Source organism: Carassius auratus, chromosome 28 (assembly GCF_003368295.1).
Source record: "Carassius auratus strain Wakin chromosome 28, ASM336829v1, whole genome shotgun sequence".
In the NCBI taxonomy this organism is placed as follows: Eukaryota; Metazoa; Chordata; class Actinopteri; order Cypriniformes; family Cyprinidae; genus Carassius; species Carassius auratus.
In genome coordinates, this window is record NC_039270.1 from 4,256,924 (window position 1) to 4,273,790 (window position 16,867).

Here is a 16,867-nt window from a genome sequence, read left to right on the forward strand (position 1 = left end):
TGTTACTGGGGAAACCTCTATTTCTCACGCTTTATGTCTGTGCTTTAAAACATCTCCTGTTGGCAAATAATGAATTTGCATTTTCATTAAGTCCGCCTGATCCACGCAGCAAACATTTTGTTTGTTATCAAAAAATATCTACTCTAGAGGGACTTGGCTGTTGTTATTGATTCTATTTGGAAGTCTACCGGAAGTTAAGTTAGGTCCACAAAAGCGCTCATACGCTAAACATCATGTTTATGTTGTTGCCGTTGAAACCGTCTATATCTCTCCGTTCGAAAAGACATGATTGTCAAAATACTAAGTTAGAATGAGTGAGGAATGATAGGGAGCGACATGGCGCGTGTTCCAATGAACAACAACTCCCATGAGCCTTACGCTCTTTCCCGATGTCATCAAAGTACGTTATTATTTTGATTGAGTGACCCCTGGTGGCCAAAAATTCCATACTACACGTTTAAGAACCATTGTGCTGTCTGCATACATTTACAAAATAACAAGAACGTATTTGATAATACATTATATATTGTATTTTACTTCATATCTCAGTTCTCACACATAATAGGCTACTATGTGTCTATTTTTTTATTTTATTTTTTTAAGTTCTGTGCTTCAGAGATAAATTGTGTTACTATGTATATTGATGTGCTTAATAATTTAATTAAGACAACTGTTGGCAAATGCAGGGATAGCCAACACAGGTGCAGGAGCACTGCTGTCCTGCAGATTTAGGCTCCAATCACATTTAAAAAAAAAAATCTCACCGTGTTTTCAGGTGCGTTTGACTAGGATTGGAGCTAATTCTGCATGCCAGGTGCACTCCATTCATTGCTTATCCCTAGGCCTGGTTCTTAGTCCTGGTCATGTGGACCCTCTGCTATGCACATTTTGCATTTCTCTCTTATTTAACACACCTGATTCATTTCATTAGCTTGGTAAAAGAGAGCTCCATGAACTGAACTGAGTAAGATAAGGGAGACAAAAGACAATGGGGTCTTCCAGTCTTACCAGTGATAGATGCAAAAGCTAACATTTCCCATTGGATGGGGGTTTATCAGAGCAAGAGGCATGGGTAACTGGCATGTGTGAGGGTACACAGACATGGAGGCATTATATTGGCATTGTACAGAGAAGCATGCTGCCATCAAGATGACATCTTTCATGAGAAGTCCATGGTTATTAGACAAAGACATTCTCATTCTGCATGTGCTAGACAGCATGGTAGACAGAGTGAATGTTCAGTTCAGATCTGTCTCCTTTAAGGCGGGCATACACTGTGCGATTTCGGCAAGGTACCAACTCAAACTGTACGAGTAGATCGAATGCGATGTAAAGCCAAAGCTCACGATTTTTATGCGCTCACTGTATGGTCTGATCATCGAATTGCGATTTGACTGCCGTCTGTACTGCGTTTGAGCTCTGTCACAATATTCTTTTCATCGACTATTTTTAACTTAAAAATCAATTTTATACACCATCATTTCCGTTTATATAATGTGTGAATATATCCTCTATTGTATTCTACAACAAAAACAATCAGAGCGCCTCGCTATCACTAGGTTTATTTTGATCTTGATTTTGGTCCGCTATTAGCTTATATCCCGTTAGCAGCAGCAAGCGTGGTTGCTGCTAACTGCGCTTATATTGCCAATACTCTATTCACACACACTGCTGTACTGCTGTACTCACTGTTACTTGCTTTAATGGCGGATGAATGTCTCCACTCTGTGCAGCTCGAGCTCGAGGCCGTGGGGAAGCAGATTCGCGACCTGGAGGAGAGGCAGGCCCAGCTGAGAGAACGGAGAGCCGCGTTGGAATCATCCCGGGCTGACGCTCTCAAGTCCGGGGTAAGTATACAGCGTGCTGTTAACAGTCCAACCATGTCTACTCCGTGTGTTTCTCTGCACAGGCCCGGTGCACCCAGGACGCGATCTTCCCAGATGTCCTTCACTGCGACGCCGGGACACCACGGACCCTGGGTGCATCCACAGCGGAGGACGCGAGCCGGGCCCCGGGCGACGACTTCTCCCCCTCCTGCCTTCGAGATCTCCATCCGGAACCGCTTCGCTCCCCTCCGTGAGACAGGACGCGACGCTGTGATCATCGGAGATTCCATCGTCCGACACGTCCGTGCTACGTTAGCCGAAGGTAAAGTGCACACTCATTGTTTGCCTGGTGCTCGTGTTCTCAATGTTTCTGCGCAGATACCCGCGATCCTGAAGGCTGACGAGAGCCCCAGAGCGGTCGTGCTTCATGCCAGGGTTAACGACACCACGCTGCGGCAGACGAAGACGCTGAAGAGGGACTTCAGGAGCCTGATCGAGATGGTTTGCAGCACGACACCCACGGCGATGATCATTGTGTCAGGACCACTGCCCACGTATCGACGAGGACACGAAAGGTTCAGTAGAGTTTTTGCTTTAAATGAATGGTTGTTGTCATGGTGTAAAGAACAGAAACTGCTATTTGTTAATAACTGGAATCTTTTCTGGGAGCGTCCTAGGCTGTTTCGCGCTGATGGATTGCACCCCAGCAAAATTGGAGCGGAGCTTCTCTCTGACAACATCTCCAGGACACTTCGCTCCATGTGACTAGTAAGTCAATTCTCAAATAACCATTATGATGAGTTTTGTTCCACCCGCTTAAATGATAAAAGTACTTGCACTGTAAAAACTATTAAGACTGTGTCTGTTCCCCGAATAGTGAGGTCAAAATATAAATATAATGTAGGATCTAGAAGAAAAAATCTTATCGCAATTAAACCAGAAAAATTTAAAGTAAATGAACAAAAACTATTTTTAAAGTTTGGGCTCATAAATATTAGATTACTCACACCAAAGCAGTTATTGTAAATGAAATGATCACAGATAATGGTTTTGATGTACTCTGCTTGACTGAAACCTGGCTAAAACCAAATGATTATTTTGGTCTAAATGAGTCGACTCCACCAAACTACTGTTATAAGCATGAGCCCCGTCAGACTGGTCGTGGCGGAGGTGTTGCAACAATATATAGTGATATTCTCAATGTTACCCAGAAAACAGGATACAGGTTTAACTCTTTTGAAATACTTCTGCTAAATGTTACACTGTCAGACATGCAAAAGAAATCTAATGTATATCTTGCTCTGGCTACTTTGTATAGACCACCAGGGCCATATACAGAATTCCTAAAATAATTTGCAGATTTCCTCTCAGACCTTCTAGTTACAGTTGATAAGGCGCTAATCATGGGAGATTTTAATATTCACGTTGATAATACAAATGATACATTAGGACTTGCGTTTACTGAACTAATAAACTCTTTTGGAGTCAAGCAAAATGTCACCGGGCCAACTCATCATTTTAATCATACACTAGATTTAATTATATCTCATGGAATCGATCTTACTGCTATAGATATTGTATCTCAAAGTAATGGTATTACAGATCCATTTCCTTGTATCGTGCATGCTGCGTATAACTGATATTAACTATATGTCTCAGCGTTACCGTCTGGGCAGAACTATTGTTCCAGCCACCAAAGACAGATTCACAAATAACCTGCCTGATCTATCTCAACTGCTATTTGTACCCAAAAAATACACATGAATTAGACGAAATTACTGACAGCATGGGCACTATTTTCTCTAATACATTAGAAACTGTTGCCCCCATCAAATTGAAAAAGGTTAGAGGAAAACGTACTGTGCCATGGTATAACAGTAATACTCACTCTCTCAAGAAAGAAACTCGTAGTCTTGAACGCAAATGGAGAAAAACTAACTTGGAAGTTTTTAGAATTGCATGGAAAAACTGTATGTCCAGCTATAGACAGGCTCTAAAAACTGCTAGGGCAGAGCATATACACAAACTAACCAAAACAATCCAAGGTTTTTATTTAGCACAGTGGCTAAATTACGTTCCGGAGGGAGGCTTTCTACAGTCAGTGAACTGCTTTTTTCACATCAAACATTTCATGCAAGAATTATGACCAGTTCTTTATTTGATGTTGTTCTGCAAAATGTTCAATTTTGAATTTTTGCAATCTGCTAGGCCTATTTGTTTAAAAAAAATCTGGCATTTACAGTGCATTAGATCGAGTGCATGAGTGCTTGCATACGAGAACGAGCGAGCCGGGTTTGACTAGATGTATTTGGAGGTTATTGCTCAGGTCTCGTCCTGCACATATCCAAATGTTTCCATATTCCCAATGTATGTGAATGTTAAACTAGAATATATATATATATTTTTTTATGTAAACTAGATGGAAAAGATCATCCTTTTCACATGAGCAAGAATGTCCTTGGCATAACAGCACAGTGGACTGGTATACTACGGTCTATGTAAACTTACCAGTGTAACCTTTTATATGTTTGGTTGACTGTACTTTATTTCAATAATGAACAAACTGCAATGTAAGTTTGAAATTAGGATGCACTTTAGATGTTCTGTGTCATTTATATCAAACACAAATGTTGCCGATTGCTCGTGTGTTTGCAGCACTACTATTATTTATTTATATTTAATTTTTTTTTCAGTTTAATTGATTTTTATTTAAAAAAAATTATTTATTTTATTTTAATGTATATTTAATTTTACATTTATGTTCCAACAAACTTGAAAAATACTGCTTGATAAATGCTCTAAAACTTTTATGTAAATGATTTTATTGTAAATGATATATATATTACCTGTTTTATGTATTTAATACTTGGTCCGTTTATTGATTTGTTTGGTTAACTTTGGATAAATTTGTTATTTTAATACCGTGCAGTGCACAAATTTAAGATTTGAGAGATTATTAAAGTCAGTGCTAAATAAATAAGTTTAGAAATGTTGTGCATCCACTTATTATTAGTGTGACATTTTAGCATGCAAATGAAGGGGAAAACTTCAAGATATCAGCCCTAAAGGTCATCTGCAAAAATCCATATTGGTCGATCTCTAGTGCGCAGTTTTTTTTAAGCTGATCTGCACAGATACATTAAAAAAGGACTTAAAATTATAGACTCATGTTTGATAAGCATCAACATTCTTCATGTGTGAAGATTAGAGGAGAAAAACAATAGATTTTCCTAGTCAGATATTTCATTGAAAATCACACAAAGTTGCAGCATGTAAATTATGGAAATTAAGATCTATGAAAACACATTATAATAATAAGATGTAGCCTTATGAAAGAATTAACATAATCCTAAATATTAAAAGGTTTAGCATGTCTAAACTACATCCTTGTGTTATGTGTCAACCTGGAACCCAAACAGTTGAATGAAAGGTAATGTGAATCCATAAAAAATAATATATTTTGAAGACGTTTCTGAAAAGCTGCTTTTGAGGATTAAACTGGATATTAAAATTGCTATTTTTGCAATGTCTAACATCAGATTCTTTGATGAAGAGAATGAAGAGGATTTTGCTTGATCCCCTCCAATTTTACAAGAAGCTGTGAGACCTAATTCAAAGCAATAACTCATAAAGTCATTTTTATTTAATGCTTAAAGAAATGTAAAATCCAAAATTACATTAATGGACAGAGTTAATCCTATTTCATTTTACATATGACTGTTGATGTGCTCAGACTATTTTTTTTAATTAATTAAACAGTAGATAAAACAAGCTATGTTTTTATTATAATTATTAGGCATCCAGGCAGACCATTTCCATGCTTATACTAACCTGCTGGAAATGCCAATGGTTTTAATGGTTTTACTGGTTATAATGGAACTTGTATTGTTTTAGTGTTTCAAGCTCTTGTTGAATAAAGAAGATCTGTAAAGTTGCAAAAGTCTATAGTCTCTCATCCAAAGATATATTCTCTATTAAAGTTAAGAGTCTGAATATAAGAATCTCTTATATGGTTTCTGGTTTCACTCCAGTGTGAATCCTCTCATGTGTTTTCAGAGATGATGAATCATTGAATGTCTTGTCTCAGTGTGAACACTTATAAAGTTTCTCTCCAGTATGAATCCTCCCATGCATTTTCAGAGATGATGAATCACTGAATGTCTTGTCACAGTGTGCACACTTATAATGTTTCTCTCCAATGTGTATCCTCTCATGCGTTATCAGAGATGATGAATCATTGAATGTCTTGACACAGTGTGCACACTTATAATGTTTCTCTCCAGTGTGAATCCTCTCATGCGTTTTCAGAGATGATGAATCATTGAATGTCTTGTCACAATGTGAACACTTATAAGGTTTCTCTCCAGTGTGAATCCTCTCGTGTTTTCTGACCTGATAATTTACTGAATCTCATGTCACAGTGTGAACACTTGTAAGGTTTCTCTCCAGTGTGAATCCTCTCATGTGTTTTCTGACCTGATGATTTAATGAATCTCTTGTCACAGTGTGAACACTTATAAGGTTTCTCTCCAGTGTGAATCCTCTCATGCGTTTTCAGATATGATGAATAACTGAATCTCTTGTCACAGTGTGAACACTTATAAGGTTTCTCTCCAGTGTGAATCCTCTCATGCGTTTTCAGATTTGATGAATCACTGAATCTCTTGTCACAGTGTGAACACCTGTAAGGTTTCTCTCCAGTGTGGATCCTCTGGTGCAGTTTTAATCTGCTTGCTAAACTAAAAGTCTTTTCACACTCGAAGCACATGTACTCTCTCACACCAGTGTGTGTTTTCTGATGTACTTTCAAACTCAAAGGTTTTCCTCCAGTTTTGACGTGACTTTTCTCCTCAACTTCACTTGATTCTTCTTTCTCCTCTTTTTCTTCAATTAACTCTGAAACAAAAGTAAAAATTATTTATTTTTGGTAATTGAGAAAAGTAAACAGAAAAGTGACCTCATTCAATGTTTAACATCTGTAAATCCGCAATTAATTTTCTTTGCTTCAGATTGAATGGGGACAACTTGATAAACATAAAATTAACATGAAGTTATTTTTTCAATGCCCTCTGCATATTTTGAAGCATCATTGTTTTTAAAGGGCCAATTTCAAAAGGCCGTAAGATTTACTTATCAACTTTCAATAATGTTATCACTTCTTATAATTCCAGGATAAATAGTTTCTGGCCATGAAACTATTCTCCTGTACTTATAAAATTTAGGTTACTGAAAAGTAACAAATAAGCTTTGTAGCTAAGATCAAGCATTTCATTGACTTCGCGATGTGAGCATTTTAAACAGAAGCAATCAGGAATATATATTGGATCTTAATGGTGAAATAATAATACACCGAACTGCGTATAACAATACAAACAGTAAAAACAATTCAAGACAAAACGGATAATAGATGAGAGAGAGAGAGGATGAAAGGGTAAGCGAGAGAAAGTGAAAGAGAAATAGGCGAGATCACAAAATGATCACCTAGTATGGCAAAATCACAGACAGTAACCTTTTGAAAGAGAACAAGGAATCAGATCACCTTGAAAAAAGGGAATAGACAACCTTAAGCAATATTTAAATCTCTATAGAAAATAATACTCGCATGTGGTTGTCTTTGTGACTGCGAAAGACGAGAGTGTGTGTGTCGTTCTTTTGGAGCTGGGCGTGTTCTCTCATGTCTTCCGGGGCAAGCAGACTCGCGCGAAGTTTTAAAGGTTAACCGAACGTGAAGTTACCAAAGAAATTATTCATATTTTGTTTCCCTCGTGGAGGGAGAGGCGAATATGAGAATAAAACTTAGTAAAGGAAAGAAAAGAAAAACGGAGATGAGAGCTCCCTAAGGAACCATGAAACAAAATTAATACAATACAGACGTAGTCAGCCAGACGATGAACATTATTAATATTATTAATTAATTATTATATGATGAAGTCACACTTGTAGCAATGTTTGTTAGTTCTGTTTGTTGATTCAGGGATAGCATCATCTGGGGTCCTCTGAAGGTCAGCATCATCTCTTCTCAGGTGTTCTGGATCCAGACTGGAGCTTGTGTAAATCCTAGTTACCACAGGATGTAAATCCCGTGGCAAAACATAGAAACAAAATAGAGAGATCATTAGCATAGCTGTCCGAGTGTGTCTGAACCCCGAACATTATCAGGTAGGCTATTCCAGAGTTTGGGAGCCAAATGTGAGAAAGCTCTACCTCCTTAAGTGGACTTTGCTCTCCTAGGAACTACCAAAAGTCCAGCGTTTTGTGACCTTAGGGAGCATGATGGGTTGTAGCGTGGTAGAAGGCTAGTTAGGCATGCAGGAGCTAAACCATTTAGGGCCTTATAGGTAAGAAATTATAATTTGTAAATGATACAGAACTTAATAGGTAGCCAGTGCAGAGACTGTAAAATTGGGGTAATATGATCATATTTTCTTGACCTCGTAAGGACTCTAGCTGCTACATTTTGGACTACCTGTAGCTTGTTTATTGACGAAGCAGGACAACCACCTAGAAGTGCATTACAATAGTCCAGTCTAGAGGTCATGAATGCAAGAACTAATTTTTCTGCATCAGAAACAGATAACATGTTTCGTAGCTTTATACGCACACACACACACACACACACACTTTCCTTTACACTCATCATGTAAGTCATTACTAAGATGTATTTGATACATCTGTTTGTGCGTTGCATAACTGGTTAGGCCTGTTATGCAACGTAGCTTGGCAATGTTTCTAAGATGGAAGAATGCAGTTTTTGTAACATTGGAAATATGATTTTCAAAAGACAAATTGCTGTCTAATAAAACACCCAGATTTCTGACTGTAGAGGAAGTAACAGTACATCCGTCTAGTTGCATATTGTAATCTACAAGATTCTGTGTAGCGTTTTTTGGTCCAATAATTAATATCTCCGTTTTATCCTAATTTAATAGGAGAAAATTATTTGTCATCCAATCTTTTACATTTTTAACACACACTGTTAGCTTAGATAATTGAGAAGTTGATGATAAATGAGATGACACCCCATTTAAGATATAGAAAGACATCTAAGCACAAATAGGAAATACAGTTAATACATTTAAAAGGTACTTTCCTTTTTCCTTACAAGAATTCCCAGAGAGCGGGGCTCTCCTGTTTCTCCCAGGCATCATACTAGGCTGAGGCTACCTTTCCTCGACTTCTCCCCAACGTGACTTCATCACCGAGTTGCGTAAAAAAAACGTTAATACCAAAAACTTAAAGAGACATTTTAAAAATGATATACATATCTTCAGTGATTTATGTACCCATTAATCGAAAGTGGTGGTTAACCTCCAACATGGCCTTTAAAGTTTGATTAACACACAATAAAATTGCAGATTCTCCAATTCGATATGGGAAGACATCTAAGCACAAAAAGGAAGTTATTACATTTAAAATACATTTATTTTCCTTTTTCCTTACAAAAATTCCTAGCGAGCTGGGCTTTTTCTGTTTCTCCCAGTTGGGTCATAAAGTTTTATGACCTGGTCAGAGGTAGGGTTACAAAACCATGACTATTTGAGAACATTAATTAGGAGAAACATTTCCAAGTTACAAATCAGAAAATCATAACCATCTTAGAACAGGGCTAACCAGTTATGCAACGCACAAACCTTTCAAATACATCTTAGTAATGACCTACATGATGAGTGTAAAAGAAAGTTTGTGTGTGTGTTTGTGTGTGTGTGTGTGTGTGTGTGTGTATATATATAAAGATGCAGGTAGAGTTCGTAATCTCTCTGGAGCTGCTCACGTGACTGGTGTGAAATGTCTGTTAACACTCCAGGGGGTCATAAGAAATTTAAACCCAGCCATGCTGGGACCAGGCTGGTCATTCAGCTTGCAGAGTGTTTGATTTACATGCAGGAGTTCAGAGGCTAAAAGCTTTTGGTTTCATAAGGAATGTGCATTGATTAAGATTCGAGCCATGATTCATTAATTCAGAACCAATTAATTAATGAACTGCTCATATGCTACACTTGTTCAGAGAAGATCAGGATTCATCCGTGAAGAGAACACCTCTCCAAAGTTCCAGACACCATCGAATGCGAGCATTTGCCCACTCAAGTCAGTTACGATGACGAACTAAAGCCAGGTCGACACCTCAATGAGGATGATGAACCTGCAGATGAGCTACCCTTATACAGCTTTTGAGAGTTTGTGCAGAAATTCTTTGGTTATGCAAACTGATTGTTGCAGCAGCTCTTCAGATGTCTGGTCTCAGACGATCTTAAGTGAAAAAGTGAAAGTGACATACAGCCAAGTATGGTGACCCATACTCAGAATTCGTGCTCTGCATTAAGCCCATCCAAAGTGCGCACACAAACCGTGAACACCCACCCGGAGCAGTGGGCAGCCATTTAAGCTGCGGCGTCCCGGGGATCAGTTGGGGGTTTGGTGCCTTGCTCAAGGGCACTTAAGTCGTGGTACGGCCGGCCCGAGACTTGAACACACAAGCCTAGGGTTAGGAGTCACACAACTTTGTTGTGAGGCTGGTTGGATGTACTGCCAAATTCTCTGAAATGCCTTTTATCAATCAATCAATCACCTTTATTTATATAGTGCTTTAAACAAAATACATTGCATCAAAGCACTGAACAACATTAATTTGGAAAACAGTGTCTCAATAATGCAAAATGATAGTTAAAGGCAGTTCATCATTGAACTCAGTGATGTCATCTCTGTTCAGTTTAAATAGTGTCAGCGGCAAGGAACCGAAACTCCATCGGTGACAGAATGGAGTTTGCAGACGACACCACACTCATCGGCCTCATTCAGGACGGTGACGAGTCTGCTTACAGACAGGAGGTAAAAGAGCTGGCTGTCTGGTGCAGTCTCAACAACCTGGAGCTTAACACCCTCAAAACAGTGGAGATGATCGTGGACTTCAGGAGAAACCCCCCTGCACTCCCCCCACTCACCATCATGAACAGCCCTGTGACTGCAGTGGAGTCATTCAGGTTCCTGGGCACCACCATCTCTCAGGACCTGAAGTGGGACAATCACATTGACTCCATCGTAAAAAAGGCCCAGCAGAGGTTGTACTTCCTTCGCCAGCTGAGGAAGTTTAACCTGCCACAGGAGCTGCTGAAACAGTTCTACTCCACCATCATTGAATCCATCCTCTGCACTTCAGTAACTGTCTGGTTCAGGTCAGCTTCTAAATCTGACCTCAGAAGACTACAGAGGGTAGTCCGGACTGCTGAGCGAATCATCGGTTCAACTCTCCCATCTATTCAAGAACTGTACTTATCCAGAGTGAGAAAAAGGGCTGTCAAAATCACTCTGGACCCCTCACATCCAGCACACTCCCTCTTTGAACTGTTGCCATCTGGTCGACGCTACAGAGCACTGAGCACTAGAACGACCAGACACAGGACCAGTTTCTTCCCTCAGGCAATCCATCTTATGAACAGCTGATAATAACGGCGAACACACTACACTTTATATTTATATACACACACACTTTATTTATCTAACACAGATACTTAGTATAAACTTAAATTTTGCACACAATATATATGTACATACATAACTTCATTTTGTAATATACCTGCCTACGATTGTCATTTGTATATTGTCATTCACTATCTACTTATTTGTATTTTTTATTCTTTTATTATGTGTTTTATGTTCTGTCGCTGTCATTCTGTTGTACTGCGGAGCTTCTGTCACGAAAACAAATTCCTCGTATGTGTAAACATACCTGGCAATAAAGCTCATTCTGATTCTGATTCTGAGAAAAAAACCTTGGGAGAAACCAGGCTCAGTTGGGGGGTCAGTTCTCCTCTGACCAGACGAAACCAGTAGTTCAATTCCAGGCTGCAGCAAAGTCAGATTGTGCAGAAGAATCATCTGTTTCCTGTGGTCTTGTCCTGGTGGTCCTCTGAGACAAGGTCTTTACAGGGGATCTGTATCTGGGGCTTCAGTTGTCCTGGTCTCCGCTGTCTTTCAGGGCAGTAGAGGTCCTTTCTAGGTGCTGATCACCTAGAAAGGGTGATCAGCACCTTTTACTGTGGCCATGCCGCGTGGTGTGAGCGTGGCGTTTCTGCTGCGTGTCAGTTGCGTGACGGCTGCTTCACGTTTTCTGTGTCTTTACACACCAGAACCATGCAGAAGTATAATGCTTGTGCGCTGCTGCTACTGTAGGTGACATAGAGGGAGACCACCGACAGACCAGGATCTTGTCTTCACGACAATAATATTTTGATTTTTGCGTACCGTTACACCCCTAGTATACGGTATTATCATGGTATTGAAATTTTGTTTTAAAAAGTGGTCATAATACAGTATAACGGGTTAAATAACTTTTTTTTTCATGTTAGCTCATTAAATAACAGTTGCAACGTTCAATTTTAACAATGTGTTATTAAATATTGGAATACCTAAGATTAATGAATGTTAAGAATAATTTTTTCATACCACAACTTAGGTGTCCTTGAGCAACCCCCAACTGCTCCCTGGGTGCCGCAGCATAAATGGCTGCCCACGTGTGCATATTTTTGGTAACTAAATATCGCCAGCTAAAAAGTAACTAGTAACTTGTAATCTGATTATTTTTTGAGAAGAGTACTTTTTACTTTTACTTAAGTACTGTTTTGACAGCAGTACTTTTACTTGTAATTGAGTATTTTTTTCATCAATGTAACAGTACTTGTACTTAGGTACACATTTTCAGTACTCTTTCCACCACTGGTTGTTGCACATTTGATCGTTAGAAAAAATACTATGAACGTCTGTTCAACTGCTTGGTTATACACATTATTCAAAATAACATTTATCATAACATCAGAATATTGTTTTTGTGTGAATAAGTGAACAGGGTGATTTTCACATAATTTTTGTAGCATAAACTGTTAATATAATCGTATGATGTATGTAACTGTTATAACATTAAGTATGTGCCTGATACTTAACATTTTTTTTATACATTAAAAATGTTGTTTTCCCTTTAGTCCATTTGTTTCCCCCAGAGAATCAGATAGATTGTAAATGAATGCTATTCCTGTTTGTTCTACAATATTAATACATTAAAAGATTAGCTGCAAAACTGTTTAGACAAGCATTACTTATAGTTAATAAAAATTGTCTGGTGAAATGTGAAAGTTTGACGAAATCATTAGAATTTAGCTAGAAAAGCCGCACGGACCATTTATCAGATCGGACCAGTGAATGAAGCTGCTGCGCGAGTGACAACAGACTCCGTGAGAATCGTTTGAATGAACCTGCAATTTTCTGTTATAAAAGTTCAAAACCCAGATGAAAGAAAAGCGTGCAGTCGTGAGGCAAACTGCTCTTTCAGCGGAAATTTATACCAGTGCCCCAAATTTACATAACGTTAACGTAACTCCTACAACCAACCTTTAAGTCATATTCGTCTTAGCGCACCAGCACTAATTAATTGTACAGTAAAAGTGTTTTTATGGTTTATTCATATTGAATATTGTTATGCATTTATTAGAATACCCTATAATTGCAACAATTTCAGAATCAGAATCAGAAAGAGCTTTAATGCCAACGCACAGAAAAAAAAAAGGATTTTGCAAATAAATAAGTGTATAAACAATTATTATTATTAGCTATAAATGATAATGGAATAGGATTGAATAAGATGCAGGGATGTACTAGGATGGAGGGGTAACAAATAAATATAAGGATATTGCACTTTTTTTTGCATAAGCATAAGTGGGGAACATTTAACTGTTCATGAGGTAGATTGCCTGGGCAAAGAAACTGTTCTTGTGCCTTACTGTTCTGGTATTTGCGGCTCTGAGGCCAGATGGGAAAAGTTCAAAGATGGGGTGACTTGGATGTGAGGGATCCAGAGTGATTTTCTGAGCCCTTTTCCTCACTCTGGATGTATACAGTTCTAGAAGGGTGGGCAGGGGAGCACCAATAATCCTTTCGGCAGTCCGAACAGTTCTCTGTAGTCTTCTGATGTCTGATTTTGTTGCTGAGCCAAACCAGACAGTTATTGAAGTACACAGTACAGACTCAATGACGGCTGAGTAGAACTGTTGAACAGCCAGCTGCTTAACCTCTTGTCTTTAAGCAGTCTCATCACCGTCCTGGATGAGGCCGATGACTGTAGTGTCGTCTGCAAACTTCAGGAGCTTGACAGAAGGGTCTTTAGAGGTGCAGTCGTTGGTGTACAGGGAGAAGAGCAGAGGGGAGAGAACACATCCGTTTGACATGAATTTCCCCAGTCTCACTAACTGTCGCCTATCTGTCAGAAAACTGGTGGTCCACTGACAGATAGAGCTAGGAACAGCGAGCTAGGTCAGTTTGGTGTTGAAAGCCGATAAAAAAGTCCACAAACAGGATCCTCACATAAGTCCTTGTTTTGTCCAGATGTTGCAGGATGAAGTGCAATCCCATGTTGATTTCATCATCCACGGACCTGTTTGCTCAGTAAGCAAACTGCAGGGGGTCCAAGTAAGGGCCCAGTGATGTCCTTCAGATAACCCAGAACCAGTTTTTCAAACGACTTCATGGCGACAGACGTTAGATTCAAAGGTCTGTAGTCGTTAAGTCCTGTTATCTTGGGTTTCTTTGGAATGGGCATTATAGTGGAACGTTTGAAGCAGGAAGGCACTTCACACAACTCCAGGGATCTGTTGAAGATCTGTGAAAAGATGGGGGCCAGCTGGTCAGCACAGGTTTTCAGACAGGCTGGTGTAACGCCATCTGGGCATGGTGCTTTTCTTCTTTTGATCTTCTTGAAGACCTGGCGCACATCATCTTCAAAGATTTGAAGAGCAGGAGGTGTAGAGAGGGGGATTGCAGGAGGTGTTATTGCTTGTGTAGGGAGATGGTCAGAATGGGTGTAGGGGGTTTCAAATCTACAATAAAACTCATTCAGGTCGTTAGCAAGTCGTTGATTAGCCTTAGTGCAAGGGGATGGTGTCTTGTAGCTTGTGATGGCCCTCAGTCCTCTCCAAACTGAAGTTGAGTCATTGGAAGTAAACTGGTCTTACAACTTTTTAGTGTAGGTCTTTTTAGCCCTCTAATCTCTTTGTTCAGTGTGTTCCTGGCCTGATTGTACAAAACTTTGTCCCCATTTCTGTAGGCATCCTCTTTGGCCTGACAAAGATGTCTGAGTTTTACTGTAAACCATGGCTTATCATTGTTGAATGTTAAATAAGTCCTGGTAGGAATGTATACATCCTCACAGAAACTAATATAGGATGTTACCGTCTCTGTGAGTCCGTCCAGATCCATGGTAGCAGCTTCAAAAACACTCCAATCAGTGAGGTCAAAACAAGATTGTAAATCCTGCTCTGTTTCGCTGGTCCATCTCTTTACAGTCCTTACTACAGGTTTAGCAGATTTAAGTTTCTGATTGTAGGACGGTATAAGATGAACCAGACATGGTCAGAACGTCCCAAAGCTGCTCGTGGAACAGAGTGAAATGCATCCTTTATTGTGGTGTAACAGTGATCCAATATATTACTGTCTCTGGTGGGACATGTAACATGCTGTCTCTATTTTGGCAGTTCAAGTGAGAGATTGGCTTTATTAAAGTCCCCAAGAATGATTAAAACAGAGTCCGGGTGTTGTTGTTCTGTGTCTGTGATCTGATCAAAGCTGAGCTCACGTGTGCTTAAGGATGGATGTAAACACTCACCAGAATGAACGAGTGAAACTCCGGCGGCGAATAGAACGGCTTGCAGTTGACAAACTGCATTTCTAGATAAGGACAGCACATCATCTTTAACACCGCTACATCTCTACACCACCATTCATTGATGTAAAAGCATGTCCCGCCGCCACGCGATTTTACCGTTGATTTTGATTCGCGATCCGCTCTGAACAGCTGAAAGCCCGGCAGATGGAGCGCACTGTCCGGTATGGCGTCATTCAGCCAGGTTTCTGTGAAACACAGAGCAGCAGAGTGTGCGAAATCCTTATTTGTCCGAGAGAGCAGAAGGAGTTCGTCTGTTTTGTTGGGTCGGAGATTTGCCAGATGGATGCTAGGCAACGGCGTTCGAAATCCACGCTTCCTGAGTCTGACGAGCGCTCCCGCTCACTTTCCCCGTCTGTGCGTCCTGAAGAGTTTGATCAGCACCGCTGCTCCTCCGATAACAACGTTCAGTAAAACGTCTGATTAATTTAAATCCGGTAAAAGTTCTTGTGGTGTGTTTTGCCGAATGTTCAGCAGTTCATCCCTGGTGAAAGTGATCGTGTTTGTTAAACAAAAAACAGGAAAAATGAACAAAAACAGTACAAAACACTGGAAAGCCAAGCACTGAAGCAGCCATGCGCGGCGCCATCGAGCACTACCTGCTTAATTTCTCTTATGAAGCTAGATTGATTGACATGTTTTTTTCAATGTGTTTTGCTAAATGTGTTTATACTTGTTTTAGACAATGGACTTTTTTGTGAAGAAAAAATTGCAACAATAGAATTTCTGCCTGTTAACTGAAACATTTCAACACCTATTTAAATTAATTATACATGTTTTCAATTTTACTTAGACCAACAATGAGGTGAAATAAGTGTATTGCCGCATTCCGTCCAACAAAGCTTCCTTTCATTTACAGTGTACTTTTGTTCCTCCCTTCAAGTCCAAATCAGTTAAAGGGTGGTAAAATTCACTCACATTAGCCGCAAATATTGGCACAAATTTTCTGGAGGGAGTGAAAACTGGTTTAGTCTGTCTCTTAGTGCGAATGATAGTAGATTCCCACAAAGACTGTAAAAATGTAAACTGTAAGCTTAGTTTTTTTTTTTTTACATGTGCTTTCTGTGTACCTTTGTCATTAAAAGGCCTTCGTGCAGAAATTGTCTTTAACCTGTTAGCCAGCACCCTGACACCCTCGTGCTGAACGCCCCTCAACTTGCACGTGTCAGTGTTTATGAATAGATTTAATGAAACGGAACAAATTTAATCTTCACAATCTATATATCATTATAAAGATCTAAGCTCAAGCATCGAAGACAGATCGCTGTTTTTCAATGGAAAGCTTATAAAGACTGCATTTGCTACATTTGTGTAAGCAGTACACATCAAAACATGAGCA

General features: G+C 39.4%; 1 pseudogene; it reads right to left on the reverse strand.

Annotated features, from left to right (window-relative positions):
• Window positions 1-4,689: 4,689 nt before the first annotated feature.
• LOC113047467 (zinc finger protein 271-like) overlaps window positions 4,690-16,867 on the reverse strand; it is a 32,366-nt pseudogene continuing 20,188 nt past the window's right edge.